The following is a 23,687-nucleotide window of genomic DNA, read 5'->3' on the forward strand; positions in this document are numbered from 1 at the left end:
AAATCTACTAATACCCAAGTTTTATTAGATAGTAATGATTCTATCTCATCATTTACAGCCTTATTCCAAAAAAAAGATTCAGGAGATGCCAAAGCTTCTTGTAAAGTTAACGGGGTTTCCTCCACATTAAAAACATGATAATCAGGGCCAAAATCTTTTTCTAATCTGACTCTTTTACTCCTTATAGGTTCAAAAACTACAGTGTCTTGGTTTTGTGAAAGATGAGTAGAGGAACCAGTTTCAGATAAAATATTTTCTTGATAATTTTAACCCCCACCATTTTTAGATTTAAAAGGAAATTTTTCTTCATGAAAAATTGCATCACTTGATTCAAAAATTATTTTGTTTTCAATATCAAAAAATCTATAGGCTGTACTATTTGTTTCATATCCGAGAAAAGCACAAGTGATAGATTTCACACCTAATTTAGGTCTTTTAGAGTCCACAAGTCTAACCAAAGCTAGACAACCCCAAACCCTCAAATATCCCAAATTTGACTTATGTCCTTTCCACAACTCAAAATGTGTAACTTTTTTTTTTTTATTTTTATGTGACACTCTATTCGTAACATAACATGCAGTTAAAATTGATTCTCCCCACAAATTTGAAGGATTACCTGCTTCAATTAGCATAGTATTTGTTAAATCAGTTAAAGTTCTATTTTTCCTTTCTGCTACACCATTAGATGCAGGTGAATATGGTGGAGTAGTTTCAGGGATTATTCCCAAAGACTGAGCAAACGAGTTGAATCCAAAATATTCATACTCCCGGCCTCTATCACTTCTATATCTTTTAATCTTTTTACTGAATTGATTTTCAACTTCAAGAAGGAATTCTTCAAATTTTTCGAAAGCATCACTTTTATTGTTCAACAAGTATACACAAGTGTATTTTGAAAATTCATCAATAAAAGTGATAAAATATCTATTTCCACCATGTGTTAAAATTCCTTTAAATTCACATAAATTAGTATGAATTAATTTTAGCAATTCAGTATATCTCACCACACTTTTGTGAGGCATTTTAGTTATTTTTGCTTGACTGCAAACTTCACATTTCTCAAAATTATTTGTTAGTTTGGGAATTAATCTTAAACTACTCATGACTCCCACATATCGGCTATTAATATGACATAGATGAGGATGCGAAAAATTCATAGAAGACATCATGTAAACAGAAACATGTGTTTTCTTATTCTTAACATTTAATTTAAACATTCCATCACATGCATATCATTTTCCCACAAATATGCCTTTTTTAGTGATTGCATATTGGTCAGATTCAATGGTCTACTTGAAACCAGCTTTGTTGAGCAAATAACTCGACATCAAATTTTTTCTTATGGATGGTGTGCACAACACATCTTTTAAAACAAGCACACGTCTAGAGGTAAATTTCAACTCAACATCCCCACACCCGAGCACCTTGGTTAAACTGGAGTCACCAAGCATAACAGTCATTTGTTGTGTTTCGAACTCGGGTTTAATGTTTCCATATTGTTGTTTACCTCTTTCCTTCCTTGTACCTCTTGAAATGGGCCTTTGGATTGTTGTGGTTGCATTTGGAATAGGTTAGTTGCTTGTTTTTACCAAGCTTAGTTGCCTAGAATTTTGGTCTTCTGCTCGAGTGGGCCTTATTGTGCTCGAGCGGAAGTTAAAAACTCTCAGTAATTGGCATATCTGCAGAAGTACTGGAAGAGTGTTTTCCACGCTCGAACGACGTTTCCTACGCTCGAGCGGGTTGACGCTCGAGCGGCATTCCTTGCGCTCGAGTGGGTTGTCTGTTGACTGCAAAATACTAGAAGTGTGTATTCTATGCTCGAGCGGGTACTGCCTTGTTGTTGTGTCTTGGTGCTCGAGTGGCTTTTATTGCGCTCGAGCGGAACAAAATGTTGTGTCTTACGCTCGAGCGTACACTTCTCCGCTCGAGCGGACTGCGCGTATATCAGATCGCGAAAAACACTTTTTACATCACTTTTTCAGATCTATTCTTCTTGAAACTCTAATCTGGCACTCTTTCTCTCTCTAAAATACTCTCTCTCTCTACAAATACTCCAAGATCCAAGCATCTCTACCCTACTTCCTTTGAGAAAAAGGTGGAGCATCTTGTGGGCTTCCATTCCAACCGAACAAAGCTTGGTTTTGTGCACCTTTGGGGTTCTTCTTCATCTCCTTTGGGCTTCTACTCTTGAGGTAGGGATATTCTACACTTTAGTATGACTTTTAACCTAGATATGTGCTGTTGTGTATAGATGAGGGGATTTGAGAGTGATTTTGAGTAAACTAGGGTTTGGTTTCAAAGTTTAAAAGAGGGGTTTCCCTTGTTGATCTATAAAATTACTATAGGGCCTTGTGTATGAAGTTTCTCTAGTGCTAAAAATGGTGGAATCTAGCCATTAGGTTGAATTTGAGAAAAAAATGAGAGATTTGCCCTAATTTGAGTTAAATAAATTATTTTGTATAAATAATGAAATTGATACAGGGAATATGAAATTGGGAGAATGTGTGAATGAATGGTGCAGGGAATATGTTTAGAAATATCTGTTTTGGGCTATCAGTGGAGGATAACTATGATTGTTGTAGAAACTGTATGAGGACTAGGTAAATTGAAACTGGTTTTTTGAATTATGTCATTGAATATGACGGTTTGATTAAACCATTGAATGTGTGATTTGGATAGTTATTGTATATGACAACGCTTTAAATACATTGTATATGTATCATTGTTTGGGAGGAGATATGGGATGTACTCCATTGTTTGGGAGGAGATAGGGGATGGACTCCATTTTAAATTAAGTTGGCCGGAGTGTCCATGGTGAAAGTCCTGAAACCTTATATGTATATTTGGGTGCCGATTCCCTCGGACGAGAATCCGTAAAATGGCAAGAAGATTAAAGTGTTTGAATAATGAATGTTATTGAATTGTGAATGAATGAGTTGTAGTCTCATTTGGAATGATTTAGATGATAAGGAATTGTACTTATGCATTGATTTGAAATAAATGAATGGAAGTGGATTAAGACGTGGTTATTAATATTGAATGGTAATGGAAAGTATGTAAGTTGGCCACGAATGTTGAACATTTAACTGATGCATATATCTTAGTTAAACTTCATATATTGTGTTAGTTTATCTCTACTGGGCTTTGGCTCACCCTACTTGGAAAACCATTTTCAGGTACTGGTGATATGCCACCTCCAATGTCATAGCTTGGGAGGACTAGGGGCTGAAGACTATATTTTTGTTATGTTTATGTTTAAATGTTTATTAAAGCCAAGGGCTTAACTTGTAAAGAGCCTAGGACTCTTTCTTTTGTTGTAACCAAGTTGTTTTTGGAAAGATGTAAGCCCGTAGGGCATTTATTTTGTTATCATTACTTTGAATTACATGTTGTAGATTCAGAATGAATGTATAATGTATGTAATCCCCTTTTTGTAATAGAAACTCTGATGAATGACGTAGATCATTTTATTATGTTCATAGATCTTATGAATGGTTTATTTGTATCGTATTTTTGAGGCGTTACACATCTCCTCATTAAAAGGAGTAAAATCTTTGAACCAATCTTTATCATAGCCGACATGTTTATTGGCACCAGAGTCTGCCCATCACCCTTCCACAGATTGAACCATAAAAATATGTAATCATAGCCACAAATGGTTCCTCAGCAACATTAGCCTATGGTTGAGACTGTTGTTTTCAAAATTTGCAAGTTCGAGCAATATGCCCACTTTTGCCACACACAAAACATGTCACATTTGTTAGATCTTGTGAAAGGGGTTCTTGGTTCCATTTCTTTTGCCTTGGGTAATTTTTATTTTGTGACCTTCTAGTATTTTTTCAGATTTTCTTAACTAGCTTCAAGTGACTATTTTTATGAAATCAACCTTTAGGTAAAGTATTTCCAGAAGTTAAATTTACTTTTGCAGTGGAATGTTCTTATGTCATAAGCGCATCTTGTCCTCGTGCCTCCTCTTCCACCCAAATCCGTTTGATTAGAGTCTCCAAGGACATCTCTTTTTGCTTGTGACGCATTGACTTCTGAAACTCCCTCCAAGATGATGGAAGTTTGTCAACAATACCTAACACAACAAGATTGTCTCCAAAAGATAATATCGACATTTATACTCATCTGTGTTGTATTTCTCGATTTTTTCAAGATGAGTGGCATACTCCTCGTCAGTCATCTCTTCAATGGGGACTTTGTTCAAATTTTTCTCGGTCAGGATGTAGGCCACCTTAAGGAGACTGGGGTAGAAAAGCACCTTGCTTTCCATCTCTTGAAATGGGTTCCTTTGAACTGGAAGGGCTTGTTGAGATTGCCGGTATTCTCGTTGGGCTTCTCTGATACTGGCTTCATGAATTTTAATGATTGAATATCTCCTTAAAATTGTTGGTGATAATTACAAATAAAACACCAGAAAATACAAATAATAAAAATTACAATAACTATTAAAAGGGCTTAGGCGCAGGAAATTTGCTCTCTTTAAGGAGATTCAAGCTCTCTACGGTTAGGCAAAGCCTCACACCGGTGCAATAGAAAAACCTTGACTTATCCCTCCCAGGATACAAAAGCTCGACTAATTCGTATGGTTTACTAATATTGCACAATTTGTTGAATCCAAAGCTTTATCACATGCACCCTATATTTCTTTGACTAATAATCTCACACAAAAATAATAAAACAACAAAACCTTCTTATATTTTCCAAGATAAGAGGTTACCTCAATTTATAGAAGAGGAAAACTTGGTGGGCAAGTGTCTTGGAGGAGAGGAAACTTGGTGGGCAAGTATCTTGGAGGAGAAGGAAACTTCGTAGGCGAGTTGCTTGGATGAGAAGAAAAGAGAACTTGGAGAGAAAGAAACTTTTCTTAGAGGCAAAGAAAGGTAGCTTGGAGAACACGTTGCTTGAAGCCCAAACACACCATATAATTTATAACACATTATAATATTAAAATATTTGCTAACACATTCTATTTGTTAGAATATCCAATCCAACTCTTTTTTGTATAATGGGAATTTTCCTTTTATGTAAGTTTTCTATTTAGAAGTTTCTATAGTTGTATTCTATCTATTTGTAAATTTGGTTGACACCTTTGCCTTGAATGATTTTAGGTTCTAATATACAATATGACTTTCACTTTGTAGATTAAGGTTTGAATTTGATTACTTATGTGCATATGTGAATTGATGAATTTGTACACATATTTGAAGATTTTCTTGATCAAATAACTCTTTGATGGTTTTTTTGGTGGGTTTGTGTTTTAAAGAAACAGTAAATTACACTTATCTCTTGAGGTTTTTGAAAAATATAGAATTTTTTTTTTGTAGTTTTAATAATTACAGAAACTTCTCATACTTTTGCTAACAATATCAAGATTTCCACATTTCATTAATTTAGCACAAACGGTGTTAATTGACTATTCAAAATGACCATATTACTCTTTTGAATTGAGCGGGAAGATACAATCTATCAAATCAACCAATAAGCAATTTAAATGAAATTTTTCAGTCACCTTTTCTGCAATTTTGCATATATATATTATAACGCCCTCAAAATAATAACATTAAACCCATCAAATAAGACATGCATTGACATATGAACTAACCACGTTCTTTTATTCATTAGAGTTTCATTACATAAGTATTACATGTTAACATCAAAAACAAAATGCCCTACAGGCTTACAGCTTTCCAAGTTAACACTTGGTTACAACAAAGGAGTACTAACTCGTTTACACAAGCCCTTGGCTTGAAGTTACATGTAATACATCAAAAGTAAAACGACAAAAGTATGTCCGCCTCTAGCCTCCCAAGCTATGTCCTTGGAGGTGGCATGCTACCTGTACCTGAAAATGATATTCCCATATAGGGTGAGCCACAGCCCAGTAGAAATACACTAAACCAACCATGAACAATGACTAAAAGATTAGCAATTGATAGATGGCCAACACTGGTACATTCACATAAATCACATATTTATGTCATACGACTTATGAGCCCAAGTTACTTTTCATTTTTCCTTTTTCAACAGATAAGCATGTCAACTCTATCTTCATTTCAACAGATAAGTATAAAAACTATATCCCACATTTACAGATAAGCATATAAGCTGTATCCACATTCTCAACAGATATGTATAACAACAATATCCCACATTCAGATAAACATATAAGCTATATCCACATTCTCAACAGATATGTATAACAACAATATCCCACATTCAGATAAGCATATGAGCTCTATCTTCACTTCTCTAGATAAGCATATGAGCTGTATCTACGGAGTTCATCCCCTATCTTCTCCCAACACTATCCGGTTTAGAGGTACATCCCCTATCTTCCCCTAAACCGCGGAGTACATCCCCCATCTCCTCCTCTACACATAACGTATACAAACACATTGGTTCTATATACAATCATCCAATACATACAGTTAATGTATTCTATCAACCGTCAAATTCCATGACACATTCCATTGATTAGTTTCAGTTTGCCTAATCATCATGCATTGTCTACAACAATCACGACTATCCTCCACCGATAGCCCAAAGCAGTTATTTCTAAACAGAAAATAAATGCACAAATGGATATTCAATCAACATTTCATTTCCTCATTTCTCCCAATTAATTATCCCAATTAATCAAACAATGTAATTAGGCCATTTTCCATAATTACCATTACAACCCTTAGGTCCCATTTTCATCAATGATTCAACATTTATTCCATTTCTCTATGCCAAACATGCATCTAGGTTTACTATGAATAAAACCCTAACTTTTGTAAAATTACACAAAAGCCACAAACTTTCAAAAAATTACCCAACCAAACCCAACATCTCAAAATACTAAAATTTAAAGACAAAATCCATAGAGAGGAGTAGGATATCCCTACCTCAAATCCGGAGCCCCAAAGGAGAAGATGACAAAACCCAACGTGCTCCAAAACTCGAGATTTTCAGATTAAAATGTAGCCCTCGACGATTAACAACTTTTTTGTAAAGGCCAAAGGTGAGCAAATCACTCCTACTAGATCAAAACCTAGAGAGAAGGTAGAGTCTAGAGTGAGAGGCTCAACAATGGTGATTTTGGAAAGTAGGAGAGAGAAGAGAAAGTGAAAAAGTGATTTGAAAAGTCACAACTTCGAGACTTAAACCCAGTATTCCGCTCGAGCGTAAAACACCCCGCTCGAGCGTCACTCACAGACTCCAGCTCGAGCGGCCAAACTCCCGCTCGAGCGCCGGATGCACTCTCCCAGCATCTCGACAGAACCAGGTCTCCGCTCGAGCTTCCAACTCCCCGCTCGAGCGGCACTCACACAACCCCGCTCGAGCGGCCAATCCCATGCTCGAGCGTACAACACTGCACAGGAAATACTGGATAGGTGTATTCCCCGCTCGAGCGCCCAAACCCCCGCTCGAGCGTACAGGCCAAAATCTGGGCAACTAGTTTTGGTTTCTAAACTCAACAACCTGTAACAAACCCGCCCAACACATCCTATAACTCAAATACGAAGTAAAAAGGATGTAACAAGATAAAAAAATCAACTACCAACATCCACGGACACATGTCCGGATCACTATACAACAAGGGTAAATCAGGGATCGCTATAACCTCCCCCCCTTAAAGAATTTCGCCCCCGAAATTAAGCACAAGTTTTCAAAAGAACAGGTTTTCCTCCATTTTAAACAATGTTACATTTTAACATTCAACAATTCGACCCATTACCGGTCATCCCATCCCTTAAGCAAGGGGCATTTCACAATATGTAGACAACATATGTATTTTCAACATGCATCAACATTACGCACTATCTTTCCAATTTCAACAATATATTCAACATATACAATGTTACATTCAACTTCCATATGAGGCAAGTTCCAAAACATACTTCCAATAACCCAAAACATTTTCAATGTTTCACAACTTAAGACATATATAAAAGCTCTTAAGTTCAACAATAGTTCAAAATTTAAATACAAGATTACATATCAACAAACAAGTCCGGATATTTCTCGCGGACTTCCAACTCACGTTCCCAAGTGGCTTCCTCCACTCCGTGATGTTTCCACAAGACTTTCACCAAAGAAATAGTCTTGCCACGCAGGACCTGATCCCGCCTATCCAAGACCCGAACCGGTCTCTCCTCATACGAGGCAACCTCACCTACCTCTAAATCGGTCCAATCCAACACATGTGATGGATCTGGCTCATACTTCCGAAGCATACTCACATGAAACACGTCATGAACTCCGGACAACTGCGGCGGTAAGGCTAACCGATAGGCAACCTCGCCAATCCTCTCAAGGATCTCAAAAGGACCAATAAACCGAGGGGATAACTTCCCACTCTTCCCAAACCTCATCAAACCTCGCCTAGGTGATATCTTCAGAAAGACATGATCACCTACCTCAAACGCCAAAGGCCTCCTCCTACGGTCAGCATAAGATTTCTGACGACTCTGGGCTATAACAAGCCTCCTACGGATAAGTTCAACTTTCTCCGTCGTCTCCCTAACCAACTCTGGACCCAACAAAGGTACATCACCCACCTCGGCCCAACACACTGGAGACCTACACGGTCGGCCATACAAGGCCTCAAACGGTGCCATATCGATGCTAGACTGATAACTGTTGTTGTAGGCAAACTCTACCAATGGCAAGTGCCTCTCCCACGTCCCACCGAAGTCCAGGACACAACCCTGAAGCATATCCTCGAGGATCTGAATAGTACGCTCGGACTGCCCGTCAGTCTGAGGATGATAAGCCGTACTAAAAGTCAACTTAGTGCCCAAGGCACTCTGCAAACTCTGCCACAACCTAGCAGTAAAACGAGGATCTCAATCTGAGACGATCGTCACTGGGACCCCGTGCAATCTCACTACGTCCCGAATATACAAGTCGGCAAGATGATCTACCGAATCTCTCACGCGCATAGGAATAAAGTGCGCCGACTTAGTCAGCCGGTCTACAACCACCCAAATAGCATCACTACCCCGCTGAGTCCTCGGAAGACCTACAACGAAGTCCATAGTGACATGCTCCCACTTCCACTCGGCAATAGGCAAGGGTTGTAACAAACCCGCTGGCCTCTGATGCTCGGCCTTCACTTGCTGGCAAGTAAGGCACTTCGATACGAAAACAGCCACATCTCTCTTCATACCCCGCCACCAAAACTGGCGACCCAAATCCTGATACATCTTAGTACCTCCCGGATGCACCGCAAGGCGCGAATGGTGAAACTCTCGGAGTACCTCCTCTCGGCAAGACTCCGGTATAAACAAACGGTCTCGGTATCTCACACTCAGGTCGGGATACACCGTCAAACCCTTCTCAACTTTCCCACTGGAGATCTTCTCTCGGAGGGATTCTACCTCAAGGTCACCTCTCTGTGCCTCTAACACTCTAGTCACAAGCGTAGGCTGTGCAACAACAGAAAACAAGGCCGCAGCCTCAACAGATGCGCCCAGTAGCAAATCAAACTCGCCAAGTGCTCCCAACATCTCCCATTCCCGGATGGCTATACTAGCTACATCACCAATGGATTTCCTACTAAGGGCATCAGCCACAACATTGGCCTTTCCCGGATGATAATGCAACTCAAAATCATAATCTTCGATGAACTCCATCCATCTCCTCTGCCTCAAATTCAAGTCTCTCTGTGTAAACAGATACTTCAAACTCTTGTGGTCCGAGAACACCTCGAACTTCTCACCATAAAGGTAGTGCCTCCAGATTTTCAAGGCAAAGATCACTGCTGCTAACTCTAGGTCGTGTGTGGGGTAATTCTTCTCGTGTATTTTCAACTGACGTGAGCCATAAGCTACCACTTTCCCTTCTTGCATCAACACACAACCCAAACCCTCTCGTGAGGCATCACAATAAACTGCATAACTCAACCCTCTCTCCGGAATAATCAACACCGGAGCGGTGGTCAATCTAACTTTTAGCTCTTGGAACGACTTTTCACAAGTCTCACTCCACACAAATTTGACTCCCTTCCGAGTCAGACTAGTCAACGGTGACACTAACTTGGAGAAATCCTTCACAAATCGACGGTAATACCCAGCTAATCCCAGAAAACTGCGGATCTCAAACACACTCTTAGGCTGTGCCCAACCTTGCACTGCCTCAATCTTGGATGTATCTACAGACACCCCTTCCCCGGAAACCACATGGCCTAAGAACTTGACTTCTTCTAGCCAGAACTCACATTTCGCAAACTTGGCATACAGCCTATGGGCTCTAAGCAACTCAAGCACCACTCTCAAGTGTTCCTCGTGCTCCTCCTCAGAAGGCGAATAGATAAGAATGTCGTCCACGAAGACGACCACAAAACGATCCAAGAATTCCCGGAAGATCCGGTTCATCAAGTCCATAAAGACTGCCGGTGCATTGGTAAGCCCGAATGGCATCACCAGAAACTCATAATGGCCATACCGCGTACGAAATGCCGTCTTAGGAATATCCTCCTCCCTGACCCTCAACTGGTGGTAACCCGATCTCAAGTCTATCTTAGAGAAACAACGGGAACCCTTCAACTGGTCAAACAGATCGTCTATACGGGGCATAGGGTACTTATTCTTAACCGTAGCCCGATTCAACTTCCGGTAGTCAATACACAATCTCAAGGCACCATCCTTCTTTTTAACAAAGAGGGCCGGTGCTCCCCACGGCGAAACACTAGGGCGAACAAAGCCCTTATCTAGCAATTCCTGGAGCTGAACTTTCAACTCAACCAACTCTGCAGGAGCAAAACGATAAGGTGCCATAGAAATCGGCGCCGTGCCGGGCACTAAATCAATAGAGAACTCTATCTCTCGGTGAGGTGGCAAACTAACAAGATCTTCGGGAAAGACATCCGAATACTCACAAACCACCCTCGGCAACATAAGCTGGGTCTCACCACTCTCACCACTCTCAAAGCTGGCAAGTAGACTACTAAGCTCACTTCGCCCTCGCGAATCATACCCGGTGGTAAAACACTACCAACCCGGTCTCCCAAGAAATGGAACCACTCCCCGCTCAAGGTACATAACGTGACCCTCTGGCAGTAACAATCGATAACAGCCCGGTATGACGATAGCCAGTCCATACCCAAAATAACATCAAAACCCTTCATGGGCATGACAATAAACGGAAAAGGAAGCCTATAGTCGGCGACCTCTATATCACATCCTCTAACACCCTGTTTCAGGATCAACTCACCACCCAAAGGCGATACCACACAAATAGGAGATGCTAACTGTGCTAACTCCAATTCCAAAACAGATGCAAATGCAGCAGATACAAAAGAATGAGATGCACCCGTGTCTATCAACACATTAGCAACCGAGTTGCAAAACAGAAAAGTACCTCTCACTACTGATGGAGCCGGTACTAAATCCTGCGCGGTAACAGCATACACGCGCCCCGTAGGCCCCTGGTCTACCTGCTCACCCCTCGGAGCAAAAGACTGCTGCACAGACTGGGATGACGAAGCTCCCGGATTGGCCCTCGAGGCCTGCACAGATTGAGCTGGCTGAAAACCCTGCGTCTGCCTAGAACCAGACGCTCCCGAAGTGGCACTCAACTGCGGGCAAAACCTCTTCAGGTGCCCAGGCTGGCCACACTGATAACAAGACAAGGGCTGCCCCCTGCCCAAACTCTGACTCTGTGGTCTAGCTGAAGAAGAAGCAGCTCTCTGACCCCCACCCTTCTGCGGGAAAACTGAAACCTTGTGACCCAGCTGGCCACACTTGTAACAAGCAAACTCCCCCTGATTGCCTCTCCCCGAGCCTGCACTCGGCACTGGAAAGGTCGATCTAGAAACTGCTCCCTGAGACTGTTGAGGGTTATAACCCCTCTGCCTCCTACCATCACTCTGACCATCCTGGCTCCTCTTGGAGCCCCTCTATTCTTCCTCCTTTTCCTGCATCATAATCTCCATATGAGCAGCAGCATCTACCAGGTGTCTATACTCTCGAATGTAAGACCCACCAACTCTCAACTTGAGGCCTCGCCTCAACTTCCGCTCAAACTCATAGCAACGGCGTTCCTCAGACGCCACCAGTTCAGGTGCAAACCTGGACAGACTGGTAAAAGTAGCCTCAAACTCAGCCACTGACAAGCCCTGCTGTTTAAGCCGGCTAAACTGATCCCTCAGCTTCTCCCTAGCTGCTGCAGACAAAAACCTCTCCTGAAAAGCATTCACAAACGCCTCCCAAGTACCACCAACACGAGCCTTCTCGTATTTCCACCATTGACCCGCATCTCCTTTCAGCTGGAAGGATGCCAAGGTCACTTTCAGTGCTCCGTCCTCGATGCCAAGCATCTCGAACGTCTTACTCATTTGCTCTAGCCACTCATCAGCCTTCAGTGGCTCCTTCGGATCCCCGACAAACTCATCCGGATTTGACCGGAAAAACTCCCTCTTCAAGAAAGAAGGCCCTGCCTCAGCTGCCTGATTCCCAGCTCTAAGAATGCCCAAAGCTCCTGCTATCTCTCTGGCCAAGGCACCCATAGCCTGCTGACCCACTGGCTCGGCCACATTGGCCTGGCCAACTCCCTCCTGTACTGCCGGAATCTCACCCGGTAACGGTACTTCCTGCCTCGCAGGTCTACCACGCCTAGCACCTCTTCCTCGTCCTGACATCCTAATAAAGATAATACAGAACGTTAGCACATTCATAAATGTGCCGAAACTAAACACTCACGTCCTAATGCATGGACAACTGTAATTCACTCCACGTAAGCACATAAACACATAAGCACTTACGAATTTCATTTCCGGATAATGATAGTCCCGAGGCGTTACTAGAGTTCCGGTTAGAAATAGCATTGATCAAGTGCTTTTCCAACAAGACTCCCAGAAACCCAAGGATCCAATCAACATCCTAGAAATTAAATCCCATACCCACATAGTCACATAAGCATGTTATCAGTTAAGCACATAGTATATGATACTACATCTAAGTCTCTATCAAGCGAGACAAACCCATTGTGATACTAATCACTTCCCACGTACCCAAAGTATTCGAACCCGGTACGCTCTGATACCAAGTTGTAACGCCCTCAAAATAATAACATTAAACCCATCAAATTAGACATGCATTGACATATGAACTAACCACGTTCTTTTATTCATTAGAGTTTCATTACATAAGTATTACATGTTAACATCAAAAACAAAATGCCCTACAGGCTTACAGCTTTCCAAGTTAACACTTGGTTACAACAAAGGAGTACTAACTCGTTTACACATTAAGCCCTTGGCTTGAAGTTACATGTAATACATCAAAAGTAAAACGACAAAAGTATGTCCGCCTCTAGCCTCCCAAGCTATGTCCTTGGAGGTGGCATGCTACCTGTACCTGAAAATGATATTCCCATATAGGGTGAGCCACAGCCCAGTAGAAATACACTAAACCAACCATGAACAATGACTAAAAGATTAGCAATTGATAGATGGCCAACACTGGTACATTCACATAAATCACATATTTATGTCATACGACTTATGAGCCCAAGTTACTTTTCATTTTTCCTTTTTCAACAGATAAGCATGTCAACTCTATCTTCATTTCAACAGATAAGTATAAAAACTATATCCCACATTTACAGATAAGCATATAAGCTGTATCCACATTCTCAACAGATATGTATAACAACAATATCCCACATTCAGATAAGCATATAAGCTATATCCACATTCTCAACAGATATGTATAACAACAATATCCCACATTCAGATAAGCATATGAGCTCTATCTTCACTTCTCTAGATAAGCGTATGAGTTGTATCTACGGAGTTCATCCCCTATCTTCTCCCAACACTATCCGGTTTAGAGGTACATCCCCTATCTTCCCCTAAACCGCGGAGTACATCCCCCATCTCCTCCTCTACACATAACGTATACAAACACATTGGTTCTATATACAATCATCCAATACATACAGTTAATGTATTCTATCAACCGTCAAATTCCATGACACATTCCATTGATTAGTTTCAGTTTGCCTAATCATCATGCATTGTCTACAACAATCACGACTATCCTCCACCGATAGCCCAAAGCAATTATTTCTAAACAGAAAATAAATGCACAAATGGATATTCAATCAACATTTCATTTCCTCATTTCTCCCAATTAATTATCCCAATTAATCAAACAATGTAATTAGGCCATTTTTCATAATTACCATTACAACCCTTAGGTCCCATTTTCATCAATGATTCAACATTTATTCCATTTCACTATGCCAAACATGCATCTAGGTTTATTATGAATAAAACCCTAACTTTTGTAAAATTACACAAAAGCCACAAACTTTCACAAAATTACCCAACCAAACCCAACATCTCAAAATACTAAAATTTAAAGACAAAATCCATAGAGAGAGGAGTAGGATATCCCTACCTCAAATCCGGAGCCCCAAAGGAGAAGATGACAAAACCCAACGTGCTCCAAAACTCGAGATTTTCAGATTAAAATGTAGCCCTCGACGATCAACAACTTTTTTGTAAAGGCCAAAGGTGAGCAAATCACTCCTACTAGATCAAAACCTAGAGAGAAGGTAGAGTCTAGAGTGAGAGGCTCAACAATGGTGATTTTGGAAAGTAGGAGAGAGAAGAGAAAGTGAAAAAGTGATTTGAAAAGTCACAACTTCGAGACATAAACCCAGTATTCCGCTCGAGCGTAAAATACCCCGCTCGAGCGTCACTCACAGACTCCAGCTCGAGCGGCCAAACTCCCGCTCGAGCGCCGGATGCACTCTCCCAGCATCTCGACAGAACCAGGTCTCCGCTCGAGCTTCCAACTCCCCGCTCGAGCGGCACTCACACAACCCCGCTCGAGCGGCCAATCCCACGCTCGAGCGTACAACACTGCACAGGAAATACTGGATGGGTGTATTCCCTGCTCGAGCGCCCAAACCCCCACTCGAGCGTACAGGCCAAAATCTGGGCAAATAGTTTTGGTTTCTAAACTCAACAACCTGTAACAAACCCGCCCAACACATCCTATAACTCAAATACGAAGTAAAAAGGATGTAACAAGATAAAAAAAATCAACTACCAACATCCACGGACACATGTCCGGATCACTATACAACAAGGGTAAATCAGGGATCGCTATATATATTATTAAAGACTCATACATATTTTAACATAATACATTAATAATTTAATATAAGACCCTAATCATATAACATTTATTTCACACTATATAACTAATGAAAATTTTATCAGTTTTAATTAATGCATTTATTATTTAATTTTTTTCTTTTCTTTTTTTTAAGTTGAAACAAATGGATTAATTTTTTTTTCCAGCAATTTGCCCTACTTATTTATTCATATGTAAAAAAAAAAAAAAAGTATTTATCTCTAAATTGTTAAGATAATATTACAACATTAAATAATAAAAAAAAAAACTTAATTTTCATTGATAAAATACTTAAAAAATAAATTTAAAAATAAAAAAACAATCTTACCTGCTCTAAGGTTATGGACACCAATTTTAACCTTAAATGCACTAAATTTAATTTACCCTATTAAATATATATATATATATATATAATTATTTATTTTTCATAATTTTTTTCAAAATATAAATGTAATTTCTTGATTATATTTTTTTACAAAAGTTTTTGAACTTTTATAGAAAAAATAAAATAAAATAAAATTTAACTATTAATGAAGGTGAGAAATTAATTTTAAGATTTCATGATCCTTCATTTCCTATTAACTAATTTTAATTTACTGTGAGGCGATTATGTTTTTTTTTTACTTCTATATTTATTTTTTAATTTTTTTAATCATGTAAAAATATTATCTCGTGTTTCTTTAAATATGCATCGAGTAGAAGTTTAAAAACCTAAAGATAAAAATTAAAATTTGAGAATAATAGATGATTGAGAAAAGATAAAATAATAATGTTTGTACATATGAATAAATTAGTAATGCAAATTGTTCCCCCCCAAAAAATCAATTTATTTCAACTTTAAAAAAAAATTCACGTAATAAATGCATTACTTAAAATGATAAATTTTACGTTGGTTATGTAGTGTGGAATATGTCTTATATTAAATTATTAGGATGTTACCTAACATTAATTTTAGAAAAATTGTTTATATTTAAGTATTTTATCAATAAAAATTAAGTTTTTTTTTTCATTAAATGATTTAATAATATTTTAACAATTTAAGTGTATTATTTACTACGGCATGAATTTTAAGAATTTAATTAAATAATGTTAAAATGTATATGGGTCTTGATAATATATGTAAACCTCAAGGGAGGGAGTGAAATTACTCATTTGAATCTAAGGGGTAACATCATTATTGGTATGACATCGGCGTGATATCAGCGTGACATCAGCAAATTCTATTAAATAGTCTAACAGAGGGTAACCGTGGGAGAATCTTGATAATAATTTCAAAAGTAAGAGAAATTAGTGTAATTATTAAAACTACAGGAGATGTTTTTGTAATTGTCAGAAATCTCAAGGAAGGTAAGTGTAATTTACCCTTAAAGAAAAGGTCTAGCTTCTCTCCAGTCTGTGATCGGACTAAAGGGTGTTGTTGGGCTTGTGAGGGTTCACCACGAGTCCCATTTTGAAAATCTAAACCATTCAATGTATAGAATTCGTCGAGTATTATAAGCTTGTAAAACATCACGTTGATCGGATATCAATAGCTACGTGATCAAATCAGTTTTGTATAAAAACAAATGGACGGTGAAAAATAAATAATTGGCATAAATCTAATATGATGAAATAGCTATTGATATTCGATCAACTTGATTGTTTATAGGCATATAGTACTCGACGAGTTCTACACATTGAACGGTTCAGATTATTGAAACGAGACCCATGGTGAGTCCCAACGAACTCCCTCTAATCTGATCATTAATTGGAAGGAAGCCAATCCCTAAAGAAAAAACATGATAGAATTGTCTGTTTGGCAGACATGGAAGGGTGGTGACTTTGATAGTGAAAACTGGTGGGGTTTAAACAGAGAGTGTTACAAGGGTAAAGTGGGCATTTAAGAAAAAAAATGTTGCCAATATCAACTACTTTGGGAAATTCTATTTCCACACACCTACTTAGCTCAAGACACACACACTTAATGAAATATTAATTTAATGACAATTATATCCTAAATAAAAATGACCATGATAGACATTCAGTAACACCCATAATATTATATAGAAAAATTCTCTATACACATCTTTTGAGAACAAAAAAATCTCAATGTACACCTTTTTAGTTAAAAAAAATTAAACCCTAATTTTTCCATTGTTGTCACTTTACTTGTTACACACCATATACTCCTCTATTGCATTTTTTTTTATCAAATATTTTTTACAAAGAAAAAAATTTCTCTTTTCCCTCCCTCTTTTTTTCTCTCAACAAATCTCTACATAAATCTCAGATCGAAACACATCCCAATCACATGTTCTCACAAGGTAAGAGTTCACCCATGGATAAAATCTAGGTGATTTCCAGTTAAATCTCCTTTTTTTTCAAAAGTTGAATCCTTCGAAAGGACTAAAAAAGATCGACAAATACAATAGATGATTTACACGAAGGACCAAATCTGAACTATCAAAAAAACTGCAGGTTTCGATTTTTTAACTAATGAAAGGTTTGATCTCCAAATAGATGATTTACAATAGGATAAAATATATATATATATATATATAGAGCAAAAGTTTGGGGAAATGAGGGTTAGTTGTGTGTGTACAATAGTTATGAGTGATGGGTATAATTGTAAGTTAAAGTGTGTGGATTGAGAAAATTAATTAATAATCAAATTAATAGGTATGTGTATTGAGAAAAGATGTGCTTTAAGCTAATTAGGTGTGTGGAAATAAAATTTCCCCAACTATTTCTATTTAGTCACTTCACAGTCAACCAACAAATGGATTAAACCGTCGCAGCAATCTCTAAAGTAATGAAGGGTAATGACATTTCAGAAAATATCGGGAGGACAATATGATTTTAAAAGAATCTAATATCAGTGTAAGTCATCCTTTTTTATTAGGGTAAATTAATAATAAATCCTAATAGTTGTATTTAATTCCTATCAAATCCTAATAAAAATAAATTCTAATAAAATTATCACTAAAAGTAATTTTTTGTGAAGATTTTTTTGCATATGTTACCAAAAATCGACAATTAGTGAGTTTTTTTCATCTATATTTTTTATAAATTGTCGCTAAAATTTATAATTAGTGACGTTTTTCTGTGACAAAATTTTCAAACTGTCACTGAAAGTTGAAAATTAGTAACTTTTTTTTTTGTGACGATTGTTTAAATTGTCACTAAAACTTATAATTAGCGACATTTTTTGTAACATAATGTTCAAATTGTCGCTAAAAATTAATAAGTACTGACGTTTTTAATATTGTTTGAAAAAAATATCATTAATTATTATAAAATTCATTGAATAATAAATCTATCTATTGAGATCTACACATCCTTTTTTATTATTAGGGCGAATTACACTAACAGTCATTATAGTTTGGGTTCATGTTATTTTGATCCCTGACTTTTCAATTGTGACACATTTGATCTTGAATTTTGAATTTTGTTCCAAATAAGGACAATTGAAGATACAATTACTTAATTTCAAGTGTAAAATTGTCAATTTGATAAAATATAAACTAATTTGACAAAAATAAATATCCAAACAATATTTTAAAATTTTTAAAAATTATTTCTACCAACCAAAGATAAAATTATATAAAATTGATAAATCTTTTAGATATTTATTTATTTATTTATTTTACCAAATTAATTTTTATTATGCGTTTGGATAATAATCATGTAATCGGCAGTTGTTAAAATTTTAATGTGTAATCGATATATTTAATATATGAAATATTTTTAGTTTTAGATATTTTGATTTAATGAATTGGTTTAATAATGATATCAAAGTTATCGTCATATTTGACTTTTGGAAAAAATAGAAACTAATTTAATGAAAATAAAAACAACCATCCATTATAGAATCATCATCCAAACACATAATGAAAATTAATTTGGTAAAAAAAAAAAAATAAATATCCAAGAGATTTATCAGTCTTACATAATTTTATCTTTAGTGGGTAGAAATAATTTTTAAAAATTCAAAAATATTTTTTTGACATTTATTTTTGTCAAATTAATTTATATTTTATCAAATTGACAATTTTGCCCTTGAAATTAAGCAATGGTATCTTCAATTGTCCTTATTTAGAACAAGATTCAAAATTTAGGATCAAATGTGTCACAATTGAAAAGTTAAGAACCAAAATGATACAAGTCTCAAACTATAGGGACCATTAGTGTAATTCGTCCTTATTATTAGGTGGATTTGGTGATAGACCTCTCACTGTCTAATTTGTCTTTCAAAATGACAAGAATTATATAGGTACTTTCAAAACCCCTTAATATTTTAAAACTTGTTTCTTTTACTATACTACCCTCATATCTATCAGCTCTTCTATTAACCCATCCTCACAGTGTATTTCAAAGTAAAATTTTACTTTGAAAGTACAATCTTACTCTGAATCAGAGTAAAGTTTACTATGATCACTACAAGAAAAGTAGGCTTATGAGACGGAACTTTTTGCGACGGCACATTTGCCGTCGCAAAAAGTCATTTTTTGTGACGGCACAACTTGCCGTCACAAAAAATGTGACTTTTTGAGACGGCACAACTTACCGTCGCAAAAAATGTGAACTTTTGAGACAGCACAATTTGCCGTCGCAAAAAAAATGACTTTTTGAGACGGCACAACTTGCCGTCGCAAAAATGTGCCTTTTTGAGATGGCACAGTTTGTTGTCGCAAAAAAAATGTGATTTTTTGAGATGACACAACTTGCCGTCGCAAAAAATGTGACCTTTTGAGACGGCACAATTTGCCGTCGCAAAAAACATACTTGCCGTCGCAAAAAAAATGTGACTTTTTGAAAAAAAAATAGTAATAATTTTTTTTTTTCATTAAAATAAAAATAAAACAAATAAATTTTCAATCTATAACTAAAAAAAAATGATTTTTTTTTAAAAACAATTCATTAGCTACAAAGAAAAAATATTTTAACAAAAAATAGATTTTTTTGGCGACGGCAACCCCGTCGCAAAAAAAAAAAAAAAAAAAAAAAAAGGTTAAACCACATTTTGTTGTTTAAATTTCATTTGTGACCAATTTTTTTTTTTTTATTCCCGCTATGTTTCCCCCCCTTTTTTTTCCATTCCCCCCCTTTTTTTTCCATTCCCGTTCTGTAACCCCTCCAACCCAAACAAAATATCCTCAATCTCAAACCACCCCGCCCAAAACCAAAAATCCCTAATGTCTTCTTACCCCCCTCTCTGTCTCTTTTTACCCATTTTTCATCTTCCTCTCTCTCTTCTCTTTCTCTCTTTCACTCATCACTCTTCTCTGTCTGTCTGTCTATCTGTCTCTCTTTCTCTCTGTATGTCTCGTACTCATCTATCTCTTCTCTCATCTCTTTTCTCTCTGTCTCTTTCGTTCATCTCTCTTCTCTCTATCTCTCTCGTTCACCTCTCTTCTCTCTCTGTCTCTTTTTCTGTCTCTCACTCTCTATCTTTTTCTCTCTTTGTCTCTATCTCTCCCTTCTCTTTCTCTCTCTAACTCATCACTTTTCTCTGTCTGTCTGTCTCTTTCTCTCTTTGTCTCTCGCTCATCTCTCTTCTCTCTATCTCTCTCATCTGTCTTCTCTCTTTACCTCTCTCACTCATCTCTCTTCTCTTTATCTCTCTCTCGCTCACCTCTCTTCTCTCTATCTCTCTCATCTCTTTTCTCTGTATGTCTCTCTCGCTCATTTCTATATATCTCTCTCGCCCATTTTTCTTCTCTCTATGTCTTTCTCTCGTTCATCTCTTTTTGTTCTCTTTCTCTCTCTTTTTGTCTATCTCTCGCTCATCTCTTGTTTCTTTCTCTTTTTCTGTCTCTCTCTCTCTCTCTCTCTCTGTCTCTTACTCTCTTTCACTCATCACTCTTCTCTCTCTATTTTTCTCTCTATCTGCCTGTCTATTTGTCTCCCCCTCATTGTGTTCGCCTTGCTTACTTCCCTCTCCATTCTTCTCTATTTACCAAGCTATCTTTCGATTTATCGAGACACTACAAGAAAATGCACTTTTGGTGACCACTTTGTCTTTCTATCACTCATCACTCTGTCTCTGTCTCTATCTCTCTTCTCTATCTGTCTCTCACTCATTTCTCTCTCACCACCCATCTCCTCTACCACCTTCACCATTACTGCAAATGACATTCCACTACCACAACTACTACTGTTGTTGCCACTACGCCTCTACGACTATCATTACTACTACCATCACCACCACTTCACTACCACCATTACTTCTAACCATTACCTCTCATCCACCACCACTACTCTATCTCCTCTACCACTACCACAACTTCACCACTAATCTCATTCGCTATCACCACCACCACCACTATCACCTTTTATCTACCACCTTCACCACTACTGTCACTCCCTATCCTCTACCACAAAAAATTAATTCCTGATTTTTAGTAACAAAAAAAAAAAAAAAAATGGGTCGCAGAAAAACATATTTTCATCTTCCTTTCTCTCTTCTCTTTCTCTCTATTACTCATCACTCTTCTCTCTCTGTTTGTCTGTCTATCTGTCTCTCTCCCCTCTCTTTCTGTGTGTCTCTCACTCATCTATCTCTTCTCTCATATCTTGTAACGCCCTCAAAATAAACCCATTAAATATATATAACATCAACATGCAATGTTAAAAAGGAAACAATTCATTATAACATTCATCAGAGTCTTACTAAATAAATGCATTACATGTAACATCAAATTAAATGCCCTACAGGCTTACATCTTTCCAAGCCAACACTTGGACACAAAAGTATGAGTTCTAACTCAATTACAAATAAAGCCCTAGGCTTGAGTGTTTACATGTACTAACAAATAAAAACAAATAACTGAAAGTAGTCTTCAAAATCCAAGTCCTTCCAAGCTAAGTCCTTGGAGGTAGCTTATCACCTGAACCTGAAAATGATGTTCCCATATAGGGTGAGCCACAGCCCAGTAGAAATATACTAAAACAAATATAAGCAATGGATAAAGCGTTAGCATTCAATAGATGATTAACCTAGATAATCAATTACATCATTAAACTGTCTCATGACACTAATGTCTAAGACACGTTTTACTTTCCAACATTATCAATATGGCTCAGAACCTGGCCAAACTTACAACAGTGAACTATATATATCATATTCACATTTTTCCAATGTCAACAAACAAATGAGACTCAGGCTCAAATCAAAACACTTCATACTTCCAGTTTGATACACATTTTAGTGCTGTATCAATAAAAACACTTCAATATAAATAAGCACACATAAAAGTGATGCTAATGGAGTCCATCCCCTATCTCCTCCCAAACAAAATCCGGTTTAGAGGTCCATCCCCTATCTTTCCCTAAACCGTGGAGTACATCCCCTATCTCCTCCCACACAAAACAATGTATGTAAACACATAACATATACAACACACAATCAATACACATAGTGTCTGTATTAATTCAACAGTCAAAATTGATGACTTAATCAATGATTAGTTTCAGTTATCCCTAATCCACATGCAGTGTCTACAAAAATCACAACTATCCTCCACCGATAGCCCAAAACAGTTATTTCTAGACTTAGAAATAAATAACTCAACAATTAAATGGATAAGTGATTTAAATTAACCAACTACCCCATTTAGTCAATAAATTGCTCAACCTTATGAATTTAACTAGTTTTCCCAATGTTCCTTAAATTAAATATACAATTCAATTTATTTAAACAACTAGGGTTTTTCCCAAAATTACCAAAATACCCCCAACCTATTAAAATGCAAGAACTTAGAACAAAACGTATACATTGGAGTAGGAAATCCCTACCTCGAAGAAGATAACCCGAATGGAGAAGACGGAGATGATGACCCAAAAACCCAAGTGCTCCAAAACTACAAACTCTCAGATTAAAACGAAGCTCTCGACTCACACTATCTTTTTAATAAAGCAACTAGGGTAGAAACACCCTAAACGGTGATGAAACCTAGGAGAGAAGATGAGTAGAGGGAGAGAGAACTCGGAACTAGGGTTTTAGGATCAAAAGAAAGTGAAAAATCGTTTTAAAAACCGCTGCTGCGTATTTAAACCCGTCAGGCTCGCTCGAGCGAAGACTTGGTCGCTCGAGCGACCAGACACACGAAAACCTCGCTCGAGCAAAGAAAAGCTCGCTCGAGCCAAACATGCAATGCTTCAGGTCTGCAACCCAGCAGCACGCTCGAGCGACAGAATGCTCGCTCGAGCGAGGAACTCAAAAACAAACACCTCGCTCGCTCGAGCGAATAAAATCTCGCTCGAGCGAATAAGCACTGCCCTCAGGTCTATACTAGACGCAATCGCTCGCTCGAGCGAAGCAAAGCTGGATCGAGCCAGAAGACACAAAATACAACCCTCGCTCGAGCGACCAATCCCTGGCTCGAGCGACCAACCCAAAAACTGGACAGCAACACTTGGTTTACGAACCCAACCAACCTGAAACAAACCTGCCCAACACATCTTATAACTCCAAATGAGAAAATAAAGGACGACAACAACAATTATACAACAATCAAATGGAAAAAGACCGGGGTCGCTATATATCTTTTCTCTCTCTATCTCTTT

The sequence above is a fragment of the Camellia sinensis genome, chromosome 8 (genome assembly GCF_055761805.1).
Source record: "Camellia sinensis isolate YWXY chromosome 8, ASM5576180v1, whole genome shotgun sequence".
In the NCBI taxonomy this organism is placed as follows: domain Eukaryota; kingdom Viridiplantae; phylum Streptophyta; class Magnoliopsida; order Ericales; family Theaceae; genus Camellia; species Camellia sinensis.